At 40.6% G+C, this 17,342-nt stretch overlaps 1 long non-coding RNA gene across 1 annotated transcript; it reads left to right on the top strand.

The window, feature by feature from the left end:
- The first annotated feature begins 2,492 nt into the window (after positions 1 to 2,492).
- On the top strand, positions 2,493 to 9,532 carry LOC127532217 (uncharacterized). Its single transcript, XR_007939618.1, has 3 exons — positions 2,493 to 2,661; positions 3,903 to 4,004; positions 8,568 to 9,532. It is a non-coding gene; the product is annotated as an uncharacterized LOC127532217 (long non-coding RNA).
- Positions 9,533 to 17,342: the final 7,810 nt, after the last annotated feature.

The raw sequence follows: 17,342 nt of genomic DNA, 5'->3' as shown, positions 1-17,342 counted from the left end.
CTGTTTAAACGCTATAGAAGCGTCAGAGCAGCAGATTGTAAAGTCTGGTCCAGATAAGGAGCTCTACAGTGAGGCTGACCGTCCATCATAGCTGTCTAACCTGGACCTCACATCTCTGAAACCGTTGGAGCTCATTTTTAATCAGCTTCATCTGGATAAACTGACCACACATTGGACATTTTTACAACCACTTTCTCACCTCAAATCATCTGAAAACTACATTTTGTGTCACAATAACAGCAGTATTCCCAAAATACTTGTGTTTTCTCTGAAAGTTTCCTCCTCGGTCTTTGCTGCTGGTCTAAATGCATTCTGGGTTATTTGGTTCCAAATCCTCGCTAGTCTGGTCTGATGATCCTCCATAATGTGGGCGGAGCCAGAACACATCCAGGTATTTCATTGGTTCTTGATCAGATGCTGCTTTGAACTGGATCAGTACTTGGTCTCTGACTGATGACGTTTTATAAGAACACCAGAACTTAAAGGGGAACTTCGGTTTTCTTTTCAACCTGAGGTCTGTTTTCATTTGTCATTTCATACATGTGAGTGATGGAGAAATGAATTTTCAACACAGCTCCAGTATTTAGCCAGGCAAGCAGCTTCGCAGCTCAGCTAGCGAAAAGTGTGGGGCATTTTCATGAGATTTGCTTTCTAGCATCCAGAGCTTTAGATACAGACCACAACAAATAGCAATCGCCAAGTAATGTGGAGGTTTTTGTTCACTTCTCATCTGTTTTATGTTGTAAATACCAGCGGTATTTTCTCTGAATTTTTTTGGAATTAAATATAATCTAGATGGGAGATTTTCTTTGGAATTTAAGTGTTTTCTCAGTAGCATGACTGTTATGAACCATTTTAGCTCCTGTTAGCACCTTTATTTATCCCATTGTGTGGTTTCCAGACTTTATGCTAAGCTAACTGGCTGCTGGCTGTAGATATGTGCTGTCAGTCTCATCTGTGAAACATTAGCATTACATTTTTTTTTAAGATTGCTTAAGCACGGTTTTGAAAACAGGGCTCAGAATTTCAGATCACTACACACAATTAACACAACCACACACACAATATGCACAACACCTCAGGTCCTGTGCAAAATGAAACATACCATTCAAACAAAACCTTCTTATGTTACTACATGAAACACACACATTTCATGAGGATTAATTCTGTCTGAACCAGATACACACTGCTGTGTTTAACTTCAAACACTTTTAGCAGTTCTACCTCTCAGTGGTTAGATGACTGTCAGTGAAGGACACAGAGAAAGTACAAATACACAACATGGTAAATTCACCAAACACAACACAAGATCAGTGAAAAAGTCTCCTGTGATGATTAATGGCTGCTGGTTAGAGCTTTCATGTTTTCCTGAAGCAGAAGTTTAATTCAGTGTCACTCAAAGCCTGCTGAACCAGTCACATCATGATGTCTCCTGGCTTCGTTTCATGCAAATGATAATTCAGTTCTTTTTTAAGGCCACCAATTATCCAAAATTTGCATCCCCAGCACTTGAACACGGCAGCTCTTGTAGGTCAGTTGGTGTGCAGGTTAACAGGTTGGATCCAATTTTAGCAGACTTGAGCAGAAAACAGTCTACTGACGCAAACACGAGCGTTCAAAAGTTTGGGGTCACTTAGAAATGTAAAACATGAAAACCCAACTTTTGAACGGTGGTGTATGTAGATCTATAAAGTTCTCTCCAGTACTCACTGCAGCTCAAGCACACCAGCTCACCTACGACCGCTCAAACACTGCGTTATGATTTCCATATCCTTCTGTACACTACCGTTCAAAAGTTTGGGGTCATCCAGACAATTCCATGTTCTCCATGAAAGCTCCCACTTTTATTCATGTGCTAACATAACTGCACAAGGGTTTTCTAATCATTAATGAGCCTTTCAACAGCATTAGCTAACACAATGTAGCATTAGAACACAGGAGTGATGGTTGCTGGAAATGTTCCTCTGTACCCCTATGGAGATATTCCATTAAAAATCAGCCATTTCCAGCTACAATAGTCATTTACCACATTAACAAGGTCTAGACTGGATTTATCATTTATTTAATGCTATTGTCATTGAAAAAAATGATTTCAAGAAAAAGAAAAAACATTTCTAATTGACCTCAAACTTTTGAACAGTAGTGCATATTTAGATAATGTCATTTTTTAATTAGACATGTAAGATGAAATAATATTGATGATAGCTCGTGTCCTTGTTCCTCTTTTAGCACACATCACACAGTATTACAATGAAGAAGAACATTCAATCATCAAATACAATCATTTTCATAACAAGCTGCTGTGGAGGCAAAACCTTTTTGTTCTTTGCAATAACTCTTTTGTTCTTTTATTCAGAGCTCTGAAGGTACAGGTGACACAGAGTGCAAAGCAGTCTATGTGTCAAGTCAAACTGGAAGGAGATGAGAACTCAAAGGAGAAGCATTTACGCACAGGTCCTACACTCAGCTGGGGCGGAAACAATCTGCGGCTGCAGGTTTGCCACCGGCGGCAAAAAAGGGGACACACGCAGCACTGAGGAGGAACTGAGAATGAATGACCGAGTTCAAACAAAGTGGCCGTGAGTTTCTGTTGGGAAAGGATCAAGATCTGCGGCAAACTGTGCAGGATTGCCTTCATCTCCAAAATCCGGGTTGCAGCCGGTAAGAGCAGAATTCTGGAGACTCTAAAAGACTGTTTAAGCTGCCGATGTGTGCCACTGCAGTATGTGTTAGCATTAGCATTAGCCACGGAGAACAGCCACGAGGGGCTTGCTGTAAATTTTGTCTGTTTACCAATAATTTCCGTGTGTTTTGTAATTGTTCAGTTGAAAATAAGATTGCAGGCTAATTGGTGCTAATTAGAGGGTTCCAGCTAAGACCAGTGAATTCATCCTGTTTGTAATGGTGGGTTTTTACGATGCCCTTTATTTATTTATTGGATCTGGAAAGGATTGCACTTTAAAAGCACTTTATGCACTTTAAATAATTTTAAAACCATGAAGTAAAAAGTATAAAATGGTTAAAAAATTTTGATAAAAATGCTCAGAGTAATTTGTTAAACTGTGATTTAAAATCAACTCTTTAGAATGCAGATAAATTCATGTGTGGTATAGTATTGGGTTGAATATTGCTCATGCCATGATTTGTCGCTTCAGTTTATGTGGTGTTGAGGTTGACAAACATAAATTGAGTGGAGTAGCATTTGCCAATGTGGTGAAAATGTCCATGAGGAATGGTTGTTACTATTTGCTGAATGCAGAAATGCGAACATTGTCCTTTTGTGTTCTGTTTAAAGGTTTTTCACCTTAATCTATCAACTAAACGTATGGACTTATGGAAGTTGCCACCTCTGTATCTCATGAATTTGTGACCACTGCAAAATAAAAGAGGGAAAAGAAAGAAAACAACTGTCTGATTGATGAGTGGAGTCCTGCTCAAACCCTGGGTAGATGAAACATCCTTTTTCAAGTGGGGAAACTGCAGAAACTGTGAGAAAAATCATCAATGAGAATCACCTGTCATTGAAAGTGGGAGGACACTTGACACTATGGGAGAGTGCAAAGAACAGAGAGTGAGAGCTGCCTTTAAACAGAACACTGAGCAGTAAAATACATTCACTAACTTACAGCATGAACAGTTTTCTACCAGCAGTCCTGTCTTGAATCACCTGCAGTAGCATCTTTATGTTCTCTTTATTCTCTTTTTCCATGTCTGTTTTCTGTCTGTGTTCCTTATTTTTAACAGTTTAAGTTCATTTGTATCAGTTTTAGGTGAAACTGAAAAGAGCTAAAAGTGAACTATTGAGTTGAAATGTGTCCTCTGTGTTGGCTGATGAACATATGGGACACTCTGACACTTGTGTATAGAGTGGTATCCTAATGAAGATGTGTTTGATGTGACAGGTGATTGGCAGGAGGAGGAGAGTCTGACGGAGGAGCAGAGGAATGTTGGCAGCCATTTAGTCTGAGCTCAACAACGGAGGAAACATGGATTCTTCACAAAAAGTGAGAAACATACCACTGTAACATTATTATCATTCATTTGTTCTTTAAAATGTCTAAAGTTGCTCCAGTTGGTTAGATGGGCCGACCAAAGCCAGGTGATGTTGGCTGGAGAGATGTAGCTCTGCAGAAGCAGCTGTACTGAGGATATAATGGTGGACTGCTAGGAAGCTGCTTGTTTTTTGTTTGAGGCTGAACTAGCTGCTGATCATACTTTCTGAAAATGTCTTACATGGTGATGAAGATGAGTAATGGAAGAAAAGTCTTGTTTTTCAAGCAAGTTGTCCAGGAAGGTAAAGAGCAGCATTTTCTTTGGTAGAGAATAATACTTTTGAGCATTGTGAGTTTACCAGCCTTTTCTTTCTCAAGAAATTCAGACAGTTGAACCCAGAAGTTTACTTTCACTGTATAAAACGACACATAACCCTTTTTTAATTGACACGATCTGACATTAAATCTGGCAATGCTTCTCCTGCTTTATGTCAGTTAAGATGACCAAAATTATCTTTAAATTACTTTCTTCACAATCTTGGACTTGACTATGGACTTCGGCCATACTATGTTCCAAGGGAGTTCAGTCACATCATCACAATACTTGTATACATTCCACCCAAGGTAACTGACTTGGTTCCATGTGATGTTTTGCATGATACTGTTGCTAGGATACAGACTCAACATCCTGAGGCGCTTGTAATAATATCAGATTTCAATCATATCAGCCTCTCCTCTCATCTGACTGGATTTACACAGTTTAACTGCCCTACCAGAGAGAATAAAACCCTAGACCTGCTGTATGCCAATGTCAAAGAAGCTTACAGAGCTACTGCCTTACCACCACTGGGCAGGTCAGATCATAACTTGGTTTATCTGCAGACCTGTTCCAAACCTTGTGTGCTGAGACAGCCTGCAACTAAAGTCCAAATCAGAAGATGGACTCCTCAAGCTAGTGAAGCTCTAAGGGACTGCTTTGAATCAACAGACTGGAATGTGCTTCTGGAAACAGATGAGGACAGTATGAACACTGACAGACAGGTTAATTGTTTTAGTGAATACATCAGCTTCTGTAGAGACACAGTCATACCTGCAAAGGGGTCATTCCGTGTGGTTTCACCAGATGGTGACCATCTTCAAATTAGTCCTAAATTTGTATGTCACTAGATGGTTGCAAAAGTACTTTCTATGCAAAATTGTAGGCCTGTAGCTCAAATAGTTTGTGTTGTAGGGGTCTGAAATTTTCAGAATTTGGGCTATAAATAGCTAAGAAAAGCCTCGCCAGGTTTTTTTTTTTTTCATCTTTAAGTGGTAAATTCTCAGTCTTTAGAGATACCAGAGAGCTGTGAATGGTAAACAAGGCCTCTGCATGTAGCTAGTGCCCCACAAACATCCCCGGGTGTTTTCCTACACTCTGCAGGCCATGGGGACTAGCTAAAAATGCTAAAAGATTAAGAGATACCTACTCATGAGTGAGGTTTGGGACCTTAAAAGTACTAGAAATACTGCACAGAAGTGTTCTGACACCCCTGGGTTCCATTCTACACAAACTTGTGTGATAACTTAGCAAACTGGAGCTTTCTAGGTACCTCAGTTTGGAAAATATTAGCTCCCAGTGTTGGACGAGATTTTGAATTGGCTATTTTTGGTGGCAAAAATCTCAGTGTGGGACAGGTACCAGAGACCCCAAATTTTTCTACAAGACAGTTCCATCTGTCTTCTATCACTGTACAAAAAGCAGCAGGGTTATATTTGTAGTTATTGAGATATTCTTACTCAAAATGGCATGGGTAATGTCAAAATCATTTTTTGCTTTTCGGTACTTTAAATTGGGATACAAGTATTAGTAGTCATTCCAATTGTAGTATTATGTATGTTTTGTTCTTTTTGAAATGTTAGTTGTTAAAGGTGACTACCTTCAAAAAGTGTAATGCCCGTTTTGTGTCACAAGGTCTAGTTTAGAGCCATACCTGTAGATATCATGACATGTTGACACCATTTGCAATGCATCCATGTAATTATAACATGAATTCAAGTTAGGACATGCAATTTGTATGTACACATACAAATTACATGTACTAAATTACATGTACTAACTTGAATTCATGTTATAATTACATGTATACATGTAATTAGACATGATTATCTGCTCTCCTCGGCGTTAAACCTAGACACGCATGTTTTTTTTTCTTTTTTACTGCTCCTCGTCTCCACTGTGCCAGGTCAGCTTCTGCTCGTAGAAGTCGATGACCACCAATTTTTATGTACACATCCAAATTACATGTACTAACTTGAATTCCACCTGAATGTCCACCTTAGACTGGTCTAAAAATGCAGACTTCATCTACAAAAAGGGCCAGAGCCGACTTTTTTGCCTGAGAACACTTCGATCAATAGACATATGCAGTAAGATGCTGCAGATGTTTTATCAGTCTGTGGTAGCAAGTGTCGTGTTTTATGCTGCAGTCTGCTGGGGAGGCAGTATAAAGAACAAGGATGCAAGGCGTCTGAACAAACTGATTAAAAAAGCTGGCTGTGTAGTTGGAATCGGATTGAACACATTGGAGGATGAGGTGGAGAGACGGACACTTAGAAAGATGGAGGCCATTCTGACAAACATGGATCATCCACTTCACATCTGCCTCAGTGAACAACAAAACATCGGTGGACGGCTCCTATCCCTGTTTTACAGGACTGAAAGATTCAGGAAATCTTTCTTGCCATTAGCAATCGGACTGTTTAATTCAAAAGCAAAAAGATAAGACCAAACAATTGAATTCGCCTTCGGGGATCAATAAAGTCATTCTATTTTACAATCAGAAGTTTGCATACACTAAGATTGCTATGCCTTCAAGATGATGTCCTGACTTTGAAAGCTTTTGATAGATTAAGATGTATTTTCAGGCACACCTCAAACACACTGCTTCCTTGTGTGACGACATTAGAAAATCTAAAGAAATCAGCCAAGACATCAGGAGGACATTTGTGGGCCTCCACAGGTGTGGTTCATCCTTGGGTGCAATTTCCAGATTGCTGTGGTTTGACGTTTATCTGTCCAAACAATTACATGCACGGATCAACACCATGGGAATGTCAAGCCATCCTACTGCTCAAGATGGAGAGTGGTTAAGGTTAGGATTGTTTTGGAGGGAAATGTGCTCATCAAGCCCAGAACAAAAGCAAACGACCTTGTGAAGATGCTGGCTGAGGATGGCCTGAGTACATCATCCCAACTGTGAAGCATGGGGGTGGCAGCATCATGTTGTGGGAGTGTTTTTGCTGCAGGAAGGACTGGTGCACTTCACAAAATAAATGGCATCAAGAGGATAGAACATTATGTGGAAATATTGAGGCAACATCGGCCAGCAAATGAAAGCTTGGGCTCAAATGGGTCTTCCAAATGGACAAGGACAGCGCTGGTGTAAATCTGACACTGTCCTGGAGAAACTGCACTACTGACTTAGAACTGCTTTCTGCTTCACTGTGCCCTCCACATCTGCCTCAGAAATTTCCCCAGGTATTTGTGAAACTTGTCTATATCCATCCAAAGGCCAGTGAAATAAATACCTGTGGGCTTATCCATCAGGTCATCCAGAGACTTCAGTCCAACTCCCCGGATGCACCTAACATCAGTCTGGGAGACATGAACCACTGCACACTAAAACACACACTGAGAGACTTCCATCAGTACATCACATGTCCCACTAGATGAGACAAAATCTTTGATCTCTGTTAGAACAATGTGAAAGGTGCTTCTAAGTCCATCTGTAACCCACCTAAAAACGTGACATCAATAAATAAATAGTTAATTAAAATACATAAAAATATTGAAAAGGTTACATTTGATCCACCAAGAGTTAAAATCTGATGATTAAAATGCATAAATAAGTTCATTTGCTTGAAATATGTTCATTTAATTAATTGAAAGTCAGTTAAAAACAGTCAGAAAGCTCCTTTAATTAAAATGATTAAAAGTATGGCTGTTAAAAATTACAACGCTCCTTCCCCTTTAAGCGTTTTGCTGCCTCGTGCCTTTAACCAAAACGTGCACTGCACAGCGCAGCAGAGAGCAGACGAGAGACGGAGAGGAGAAAAGCAGAGAAAAATAACGAACGAAACTTCTTTAAAACGAGTTTATTGGAGATTGGGAAAAGAAACCAGCCCGGTTGCTGATGCGCGAGGATTGTGTTGAAGTTAACCGCAATGGTTTTTGGTGAGTTTTGATTTGTTTTATGATAAACTTTTTCAGCAACATGTATGCACGTGGATGCTAGCAAAAGGGCTAATGTTGAAACGTGGAGGAAATCGTTAATTCTGTTTAGCGGTGAATGTTTTGTTTATTGAGGAGACCAAATGTGTATCAGTACATGTCATGTTAGTGGAAGAGTTTCACTGCATTTAAAACATTTCATTTTGTTTGAAGGACAATGCTTTTAGAATCAAAAATGCTGCTCTGCAACCATGTCTTCTTTGATGAGCGACTTAGCAGTAATGTTAATATGCACAAGCATACAGAGTTGCAGTTTTAGTTCATGTAGCCTGGATAATTCATTTTATTTATGACCTGTTGTGCAGGTCAGGTTTTTTGGTCCTGCTGAATTGGTCAGAGACTTTCTGTTCCGTGGCGTGCGAGGAGACGAGGCACACACGACGTGGGATTTTAGATGGCGAGCCAGACCCGTGAACTCTGTTTTCAGTGACAAGAACTCATCTTCATCGTGCCAGTGAGGACACTGCTGTCGCTTTGGAGCTGTTGGTAAACTCGCTGCCTGAGTGGTAGGAGTATTGGATTCTTTCTTTTTCCTCTATTTGAACTAAACTGAGTTGGAGTAAACAACTGAACTGGAACTGAGAACATAATTGGAACTGAACTTGAAGTGAAACTGAAATGTTACATGTTCATGGTTGTTCATAATCATCAGTTATGAGTGAGATGGGATTGTGTTGCAATTCATTTTCATTTGGGAATTGTGGTTTTACTTTTTTTACCTGTGAAATAGAAGGAAGAGTTAACTCAAGAGTAGGGCTTAACGATTTTGGAAAATAATCTAATTGCGATTATTTTTGGAGATATTGCGATTGCGATTTAATATGCGATTATTTTTTCAAACTACTATTCTCATGTAAATGTCATTGATCACAACCAATAAATCAGTCTGTTTCATAATAAACTGTCAGATTTATTTAAAGTGCAAATTGCAACACTGAAGAAAACCAAACGGTGGCTGTACCTATTTAAAACTTCAAGTCTTAATCTTTCACGTTGAATAAAACGTGATGTAAACATGTGGACTGCACTTCTTACATGCAGTCTGAACTTAACAGTACAGTCTATACATGAATAAATTATATATGCAAAAATAAAACTCACTGATTCAGTAACATTACCCATCTGAAAGTGCAGGAATAATAAGAACAAATGTCAGCTTGAACATTTTAAGGGAAATCAAACTCCCAGTGCAAAATAAACTACTGTATGTTATTATGAAACACTAAAGGAAATACAGCATTATATTCACTCAATAACAGCTGCACACAACATGCTAAAGTGCAAAATGAGTATGGCTCTATTAGTCGTAAAGTTTCTTTGTATAGTTCTTTGGAGCTTACATATTTTTGGCGAGGAATACCAGCATGTCAACTTTGGCTGGTTTTAAAGATGAACGAGTGCAAGTCGCGATATTACCTCCAGTGCTGAAGAGACGCTCTGATGGAGCACTTGTGGCAGGGACACAAAGATACTTGCGGGCCATGTTGCAGAGTCGTGGAAAGTTAATCTTGTGCACCTTCCACCAGGCTAACGGGTCCTCTTCTCCATCAATGGTGGGGGTCATGAGGTAACTGTTTAACTCTGCTTCAGTGGCATCTTCAAGTTGCACAGGAGCAGATGAAGAAGCCGCAGCAGCCTTGAAAAAGCTGCCCAGAGATTTCTTGACTTTTTCACCACATGGCACCGCACTTGGAGGCCTCGGAGTGGCTTCGATCCGAGCTCTCTTCTCCTACCAAATGAGAAAAAAGTTAGTTCACAAATAAATATAAAGTTTGTTTGTGATGTCATAACTACATAATTTAACTAACCTGGTTATGTGTACGCCTTGCTGATTCCAGCATTTCGTTCTTGATTCGGGTCTTAATAGCTGGAATGTTGTCGGCAGTGATGTACTGGGTTTTGAACCTGGGGTCCAGAAAGGATGCAACATCCAAAAGCTCCTGGATGCTGTGGTCACTGTATTTCTCATTGAGGTAACCCAGGACCTTAGTTTTGATTGACCTGGTCAAGTTAGTGTCCTCTTGGTCTTCAGCCAGCACTGATGTGGTCAGAAGGTTAAGAACTGGTTTGAGGTAAGAGATGCTCACATATTCCTCCCCAGAGAGAGCATCTGTAAATTCTAGGAGAGGATGAAGTGCTTTGTGGACAGATTCTAAAACCTCAATATCCTGCCAGGTAGGAATGAGGGAGCGTGCATATCGGTCACCTGACAGAACATGAGTAATAGCTTTGAGCTGCTCTAGCACCCTGGCTATCATCATTTCAGTAGAGCCCCATCTTGTTGGGCATTCAGTGATGAGACTGTGCTCAGGAAGTTGGAGCTCCTTCTGTGCTTCAGTCATTGCTGCCTTCTTCTTCCAGCTGTGGGAAAAGTGCCCTACCACCTTTTTGCACAGCGCGATTGCTCTTGACACCCTGTCATCTTTGAGCGCATGTCCTGTATAAAGAAAACAGGACAGTACTTTAGGCGGCGTCGTCGTCGTCGTCGTCGTCATCATCATCATCGTCAGTGGTGGAATGTAATTACTTACTTACTGAACTTAAGTATTTTTTGTGTAATTTACTATTAACTAAAACTAATAAGCATTGCATTTACTTTTTTTTTTTTTTACTTTTATCCATTTTAAAACAGTATCTACTACTTTTTTGATTGTGGCTTAAGTGCAAAGTACTTTTTTCCCCAAAATTAACTCTTTTGTTTTGTTTTGTTTTCATACATGCAGAATGTAAATAAAACCTTGTGCAATGATATGGTAATCTATCAGTAAATGCAGTCTGTGCTAGTAATATTTACTTAATATACAATATAAACATTCATTTTCTTTCTATTTCACGTAGTAAAAAAGTGAGTATTTCATCCACCACTGACCATTAGTATCATCATCTACTAATTTACTTACCAATGGCAAGATGTAATCGGTGCCCAAAACACTGCAGCCGGGTCCATTCATTTAGCCGGGCTGCCATCACCATATTTGATGCGTTGTCGGTTGTTATGCAGATGTGGTTTTCTTCATGAAGATCCCAGCTGGCAAGTCCCTCTCTCATCCCAGCCGCAATGTTTTCTCCCGTATGGTCATCCGGAAAGTAGGATGCTTGAAGGCAGCGCGCTTTAAGATTAAGGTCTTCATCTATGTAGTGCACAGTCAGACTCTGATATGGCTCCGCTGTACGGCTTGACCACAGATCAGTTGTTGTAGCGAAATACTCCACAGTTTTCATCTCCGCAGCCACTTTTTGTCTGCACTTTTTGTAGAGCTCAGGTATGGCAACATGGGTAAAATAATTGTGTGATGGTAGTCTGTACCGTTTGTCAAACTTGTTTAACATCGCTGTAAACCCAGGCTTCATCACAATACTGATGGGCATCATGTCTTTCGCTATGAACTCCGTTACTGCCTGAGTTAATTCCGTGTGCTGTTTTGAATTACGTTCATAAGGAGTAACACTTTCAAACATTTCGGTCAGTGATCCCTGACGGCTGGTACTTTCATTTCTTGACGTTGAAGACCTGGGTGGTGGCATTCTAGCCATGTAACTGTTGTACAAGGCATTGTGGTGTTTTTTTAAGTGTTGATGCAGATTCGTAGTGTTCCCACGTGAGGTAGCAACAGTGGCCAAGCATGTTCGGCACAGTACCCGACTTTGCGCAACATCTTCTTTTTTAAAGCCAAAGTAATTCCACACAACAGACGTGCTGCTCCTCTTTGGTACAAGGCTCTCACCTGGGTTAGCTTCTGACGAGCCTGAAGCCATTGTGCAACAGGTTTAGTGCAACCCGCGATGCTAGCTTCTGTCTGGCGCTTGCTACTCCGCTCCGGCCAGGTGTGATTGCGTCACCGGATCATGTGACCAATCGCAGGCCTCGCGATTTAGCAAATCTCGTCCTGTCCTATCGCGATATTATCGCAAATGCAATTAATCGTTAAGCCCTACTCAAGAGTATAACTAAACTCAAAATAGGTACAAACTTGTAGCCTAAATAAGATAACCATTAACAGACCGTCTAAACTAATGAAAAAGTGTAGTTGAATCTAAGATAAAGAGTTTAACCTAACAAACTGCTCAAACAAAGTGGTTCAGTGAACTAAACTGTTTCTAATACTGAAAGGAAGAACCTAAAAAGGAAAAGAGTGAAGCACCTTTATTTTCCTATTTTTATTTAGCTGCAGGGATTGTTGAACAGTTGTTAACCTTGAATATTGTTTGTCTTAAATCTGTGTCAAAAATTCACTAAAGTGCCGGCTTTTGTATTTAAGTACATGGTCTCTGGTCTAATTTTAGTGTTGTTTCCCCACTCCCTTCAGAACCTAGAATTGGTCCAGTAGTTTAAAGGGTTGTATCAGTGATCCGTTCTACACATGTCGCGGCCCAAGATGGCTGCCGTAGCAGAGTCACAGCTGTGGCACTCGGATCACTGTCGTTTTAAACTTAAGTTTTTTAAACCTACATCTCGTCTACAGACAAGTCTGTGCCGTGGCGAACCATCTGTTTTTAATCAACGGAGAGAGGCGACTTTCTCTTTCTCAATTTTGCTCATTCTGGGCGTCTTCACCTGCCTGCATCGCTACCTGTTGCTACCCCGAGGACAATGAAAGAGCCTACTCTCCAGCGGTGCATAGCCAATTTCTCCTTTACTCAAATTTTTGGACAAAGGACCATCCACGCGTACATGGATCACACCCGAGGGAAAACAGGTTACGGAATGCTAGGACTGCTTTATTGCACTATTTAGTGTTGATCCTACTAGCAGGTGATGTTGAATTAAACCCTGGGCCATATGGGCGTGCGGGAGTGCCCGACAGCCCTAGTGCAGAGCTACCACCATTAAGCAGCGGGGTTTGCCGGGCTAGCGCCTGAGCTATTATCACTAGCAGCGGGTTTGCCGGGCTAGCACCAGAGTTACCATCACTAGCAGAGGAGTTTTCCAGGCCAGCATCTAACCACCACCACCGCGGGGTTTGCCAACAAGCACCGGCGCTAATACCTTCAGCAGCGGACCGCGGGCTTGGACCGGAGTCATCACATCTGAAGGGGGCTGCAGGTTAGCGCCGAGGTTTACAACATCAGCGGCGGTCATGGGCTAGCGCCGTGGCTAGCACCACCAGCAGCGGGTCACGGGCGAGCGCTGGAGCTGGCACCGTCAGTAGCAGGGTCTGTCGGGCCAGTTCTGGGGCTGACACTGCCAGAGGGCCGGCTGTGGGCTAGCACTGGGGACACGTCCCTTTCAGCGGGCCACACGCTAGCATCCGAGTAACAACTCCAGTTCGGGGTCCGGAGCTGAAACGACCTCCACCATTTAAAGTTACTTCCATCAAGGTAACAAACACTGCAAACTAAACTGCTACAGACGGTGAACCATGCAAAATACTTTGGGATCCACAAGTTAAACCGAAGGGGATTTTTGGAGGCCATATTAATATCAGAAGTCTCTGTCTAAACGGAACAACTGGAAAACTTTTACCATGACTCTAATCTGGATACTTGGGGTTGTCGGAAACCTGGTTAACAAAAAATACCCCAGTAGGCTCTTACACTATTCCAAACTATAATTTATTTAGAAGAGACCGACCAAATAAAAAAGGTGGTGGTGTATTATTGTATGTAAAAGTAATATCCAGTGTGCACAGATTGATCTTCCTAAAATGACCTGGAATGTGTGGGAGTCACGATCTGTCTATCCCCGAAATGTCCTTTTAATGTTATTGTGTTGTACAGGCCACCTAATGAGAAGGATGTTTTTTATGATATGTTGAAAGAGATTTTGAAAGCCTGTAACAATAAGGAAATTATTTTAATGGGTGATTTTAATTTAAATTGGTTCGATAAAACACGCATCTAATAAGCTACGGCTTTTTAACTAAACATTCAACTTAAACTCAAATTATTAAAATCCAACGGAGATAACTAGGTCCACCAAAACATGTTGGACTTGATTTTTACTAATAAATGGGATCGTGTAAATAGAACTTATAACTTAATAACAGGTCTATTGGACCACAACTTAACTCTGGTATCGAGAAAACTTTCAAGGTTTCGGTATCGAAATCAAAATAGAGATAAAGTATATATATCTCATATTCTAAAACGCGATATAGAGCTGTTTGATATTGAATTACAAATACTGTTCAAAAAGATTAGTTTGTGGGCAGGACACTGAGCAGGCTTGCAGCACTCTTAAAAATTATATTTTTCAAACTCTCTCCAAATTTACAAAAACCCAGGTGCGGAATTTAAAAAGTAAAAAAATGCTCCCATGGTTAAGTGAGAGGCTATGGTTTTTAATGAAAGAAGGGATGCTGCCTGAAAAGGTATCTTAAATCTAGGCTCAACACTGACCAGCTGCTCTTTAAAAGCCTACGAAACAAAGTCACAGGACAGCTGAGAAAAGCAAAAGCTGACTTTTTTTCTAGAAATGATACATACAGGCCAAAGGAAACCAGTAAACTGATATGGAGGTGTATTGATAAACTATCTGGGAAAGAGCAGACTAGCAAAGGAACCATTGAACTTGAATGTAACTCTCAAAATAGTGGAGCATCTGCTCCTGCTATACAAAACAACTGTAAAGGACAGCTTGAAGGTTGCAAATATGGTTTAATGAGTATTTTATCACCTCCATCTCAGAGCTATGTGGTCCCTCTAACATCGAGGCAACCAACAACATCACTATCAGCCTCTGTAGGGTCTGTAGCTTGTGGTTTTACAAGAGGTTACTTCCTCTCGGTTGGATGTTCTGAATTTAGAATATGTGAATGAAGAAAAGGTCAGCAAAGTTATTTCGTCACTCTCTAATTCCAGAGTTAAGGATTCATGGGGACTTGACCCGCTGTTTGTAAAGAAATATAAAGATGTTTTAGCAGCACCACTTGTGCATATAACAAATCAGTCTTTCAGTGAAGGTGTTTTTCCCTCCTCTCTTAAAACAGCAATTGTAACACCTATTTTCAAGTCAGGTAGCAGAAAGGATATTAAGAACTATAGACCCATTAGTATACTGCCTGGGGTCTCTAAAGTTACTGAAAAAATTGTTGCAGAACAGCTGATTGAGCACCTTGATAATAGCAATATTTTACATCCCATGCAATTTGGTTTTCGTTCAAACACTCTACCGACACGGCATGTTGTTATTTCCTCGAGGTGATCAAATCCAGTCTTGATAAGGGAGGGGTAGTTGGGGCCATTTTCCTGGATCTTCGTAAGGCATTCGATACAGTGAACCACTCTGTGCTGCTGAAAAAACTGCAAAATTTTAACCTTTCCGCAAACACTATCAGTTGGTTTCAGTCATGATCGCCAACAGTGGCGTAAGAATAAATGACAGAAACTTCGCCGGTTCACGTAACCTGTTTACAGGTGTGCCCAGGGTCTATTCTGGGGCCGTTACTTCTTTCAGTTGTACGATCAATGACCTTCCCCATCTGTGATGATGTGGAGGTCTTGATGTATGCTGATGACACGGTTTTCTTTGCACATGGCTCTGATGCAAATTCTGTCGCATCTAAGCTTTCAGTGACAATGGGAAAAGCACTTGAATGGCTTAACAAGTCATGCCTTACGTTGAACACAGAGAAAACCGTTACAATGTATTTCTCCAACAAGCAAAATCTAAATGCCCCCCTAATATCTATGTCGGTAGTCATATGATCAAAAACGTAGAGGAAGTAAAATACTTAGGTGTTATATTGGATCCTACGATTAATTTTAAAAAGCACGTCAAAAAGATCTGTCAGGTTTTAAAATTTAACGTGAACTTCCAGCACATTAGGAGCTCTTTGTCGCTGGAAGCTGCAAAAACTTATTTCAATGCTATAATTATATCCCATATGTTGTATTGTATGTCATCATGGTCTCAAGCTAAGTTGACAGTTCTAAACCCTCTTAGGGCACTACATAATCAGGCCTTGAAAATCCTCGATATAAAGCCCCGGCGGTACCACCATTGCAACATATTGGAAAAATATAAAATTTTAAGCTTTGACAACCTGATCAGGTACTCTGATATCCGCCTGGTACATAAAATCTTACATGACGCAGCACCACCCCCTCTAAAGACCTATGTACAGCTACGCTCTCAACTAACCAGTAGAGTGCTTAGGTCGGCGTCCAGGGGTGACTGCCACATTCCCAAAAGAAAGTCTGCCTTCTCTCAGTCAGCCTTTTCTTACAAAGCCATCAAGGAATGGAATGGGCTGCCTGATAATTTTAAGAACATGGCAGATTTCCACACCTTTTCTCGGGCTGTTAAAAACTGGCTGTTTGATCATCAGTCCTGTTCGCATTAATAATACCAGACGGGTATTTGGCCATCAGATGATACCCTCGTGGGTACCATCTGATGGCTGCCAGACTACTAGATTATCAGTGCAAAAATAGTACAGTGTGTATTTATAGTACCAATCTGGTGGAGAGCTATCGGATGCTGCCCTTGTCGGTGCCATCTGATAGCTACCACCTTTAGGATTTATGAAACTATTTTTTCGCATACAACTCTGCACTTTATCTTTGTACTTTTGCACTTTGTTTTTGTCATTTAAATGCACTTTAAATATATTGTAATTGGTTTGAAAACAGTCTTCCTCGTTATACTTTTGCATTTTGATTATTGTTCTATAAACCAACAACGTTCCATACATATTTGTAAATATTTTAAGATTGATTTTGATTTTGTTTTGCATTAAGGTAATGTGTTTTATATGCGTTGTTTTAAATAATGAATGTTTTTTATTGACCAAGGACTACAGATGGAAATTAGCTTGAAGCTAAATCTGGTGCAACCATCTTTTAATGTAACTGCACGCTGTCCTTTTACAAATAAACTTGAAACTAACTAACTAATACAAGCGCTACAAATCCCCCTCCCTCCTCTGGGTTCCTCTGACCACAACTGCATCCTCCTTATCCCTGTCTACCACTGTACTGAAGCAAGGCAAAGTGCAGAACATCAGAGTGAAAGTTTGTCACACTCTGCAGGGATGTCTGGAGGTTACTGACTGGGACGTGTTTAAGGAGTCCTCAGCTGATATTGATGAACCGACTGATGTGAGCAGCTGGGTCACAGACTGTGAAACCAGTGTTAT

Source organism: Acanthochromis polyacanthus, chromosome 22 (assembly GCF_021347895.1).
Source record: "Acanthochromis polyacanthus isolate Apoly-LR-REF ecotype Palm Island chromosome 22, KAUST_Apoly_ChrSc, whole genome shotgun sequence".
Classification (NCBI taxonomy): Eukaryota; Metazoa; Chordata; class Actinopteri; family Pomacentridae; genus Acanthochromis; species Acanthochromis polyacanthus.
The sequence above is the reverse complement of the archived record's forward strand: the minus strand, read 5'-3'. Positions and strand labels throughout refer to the sequence as shown.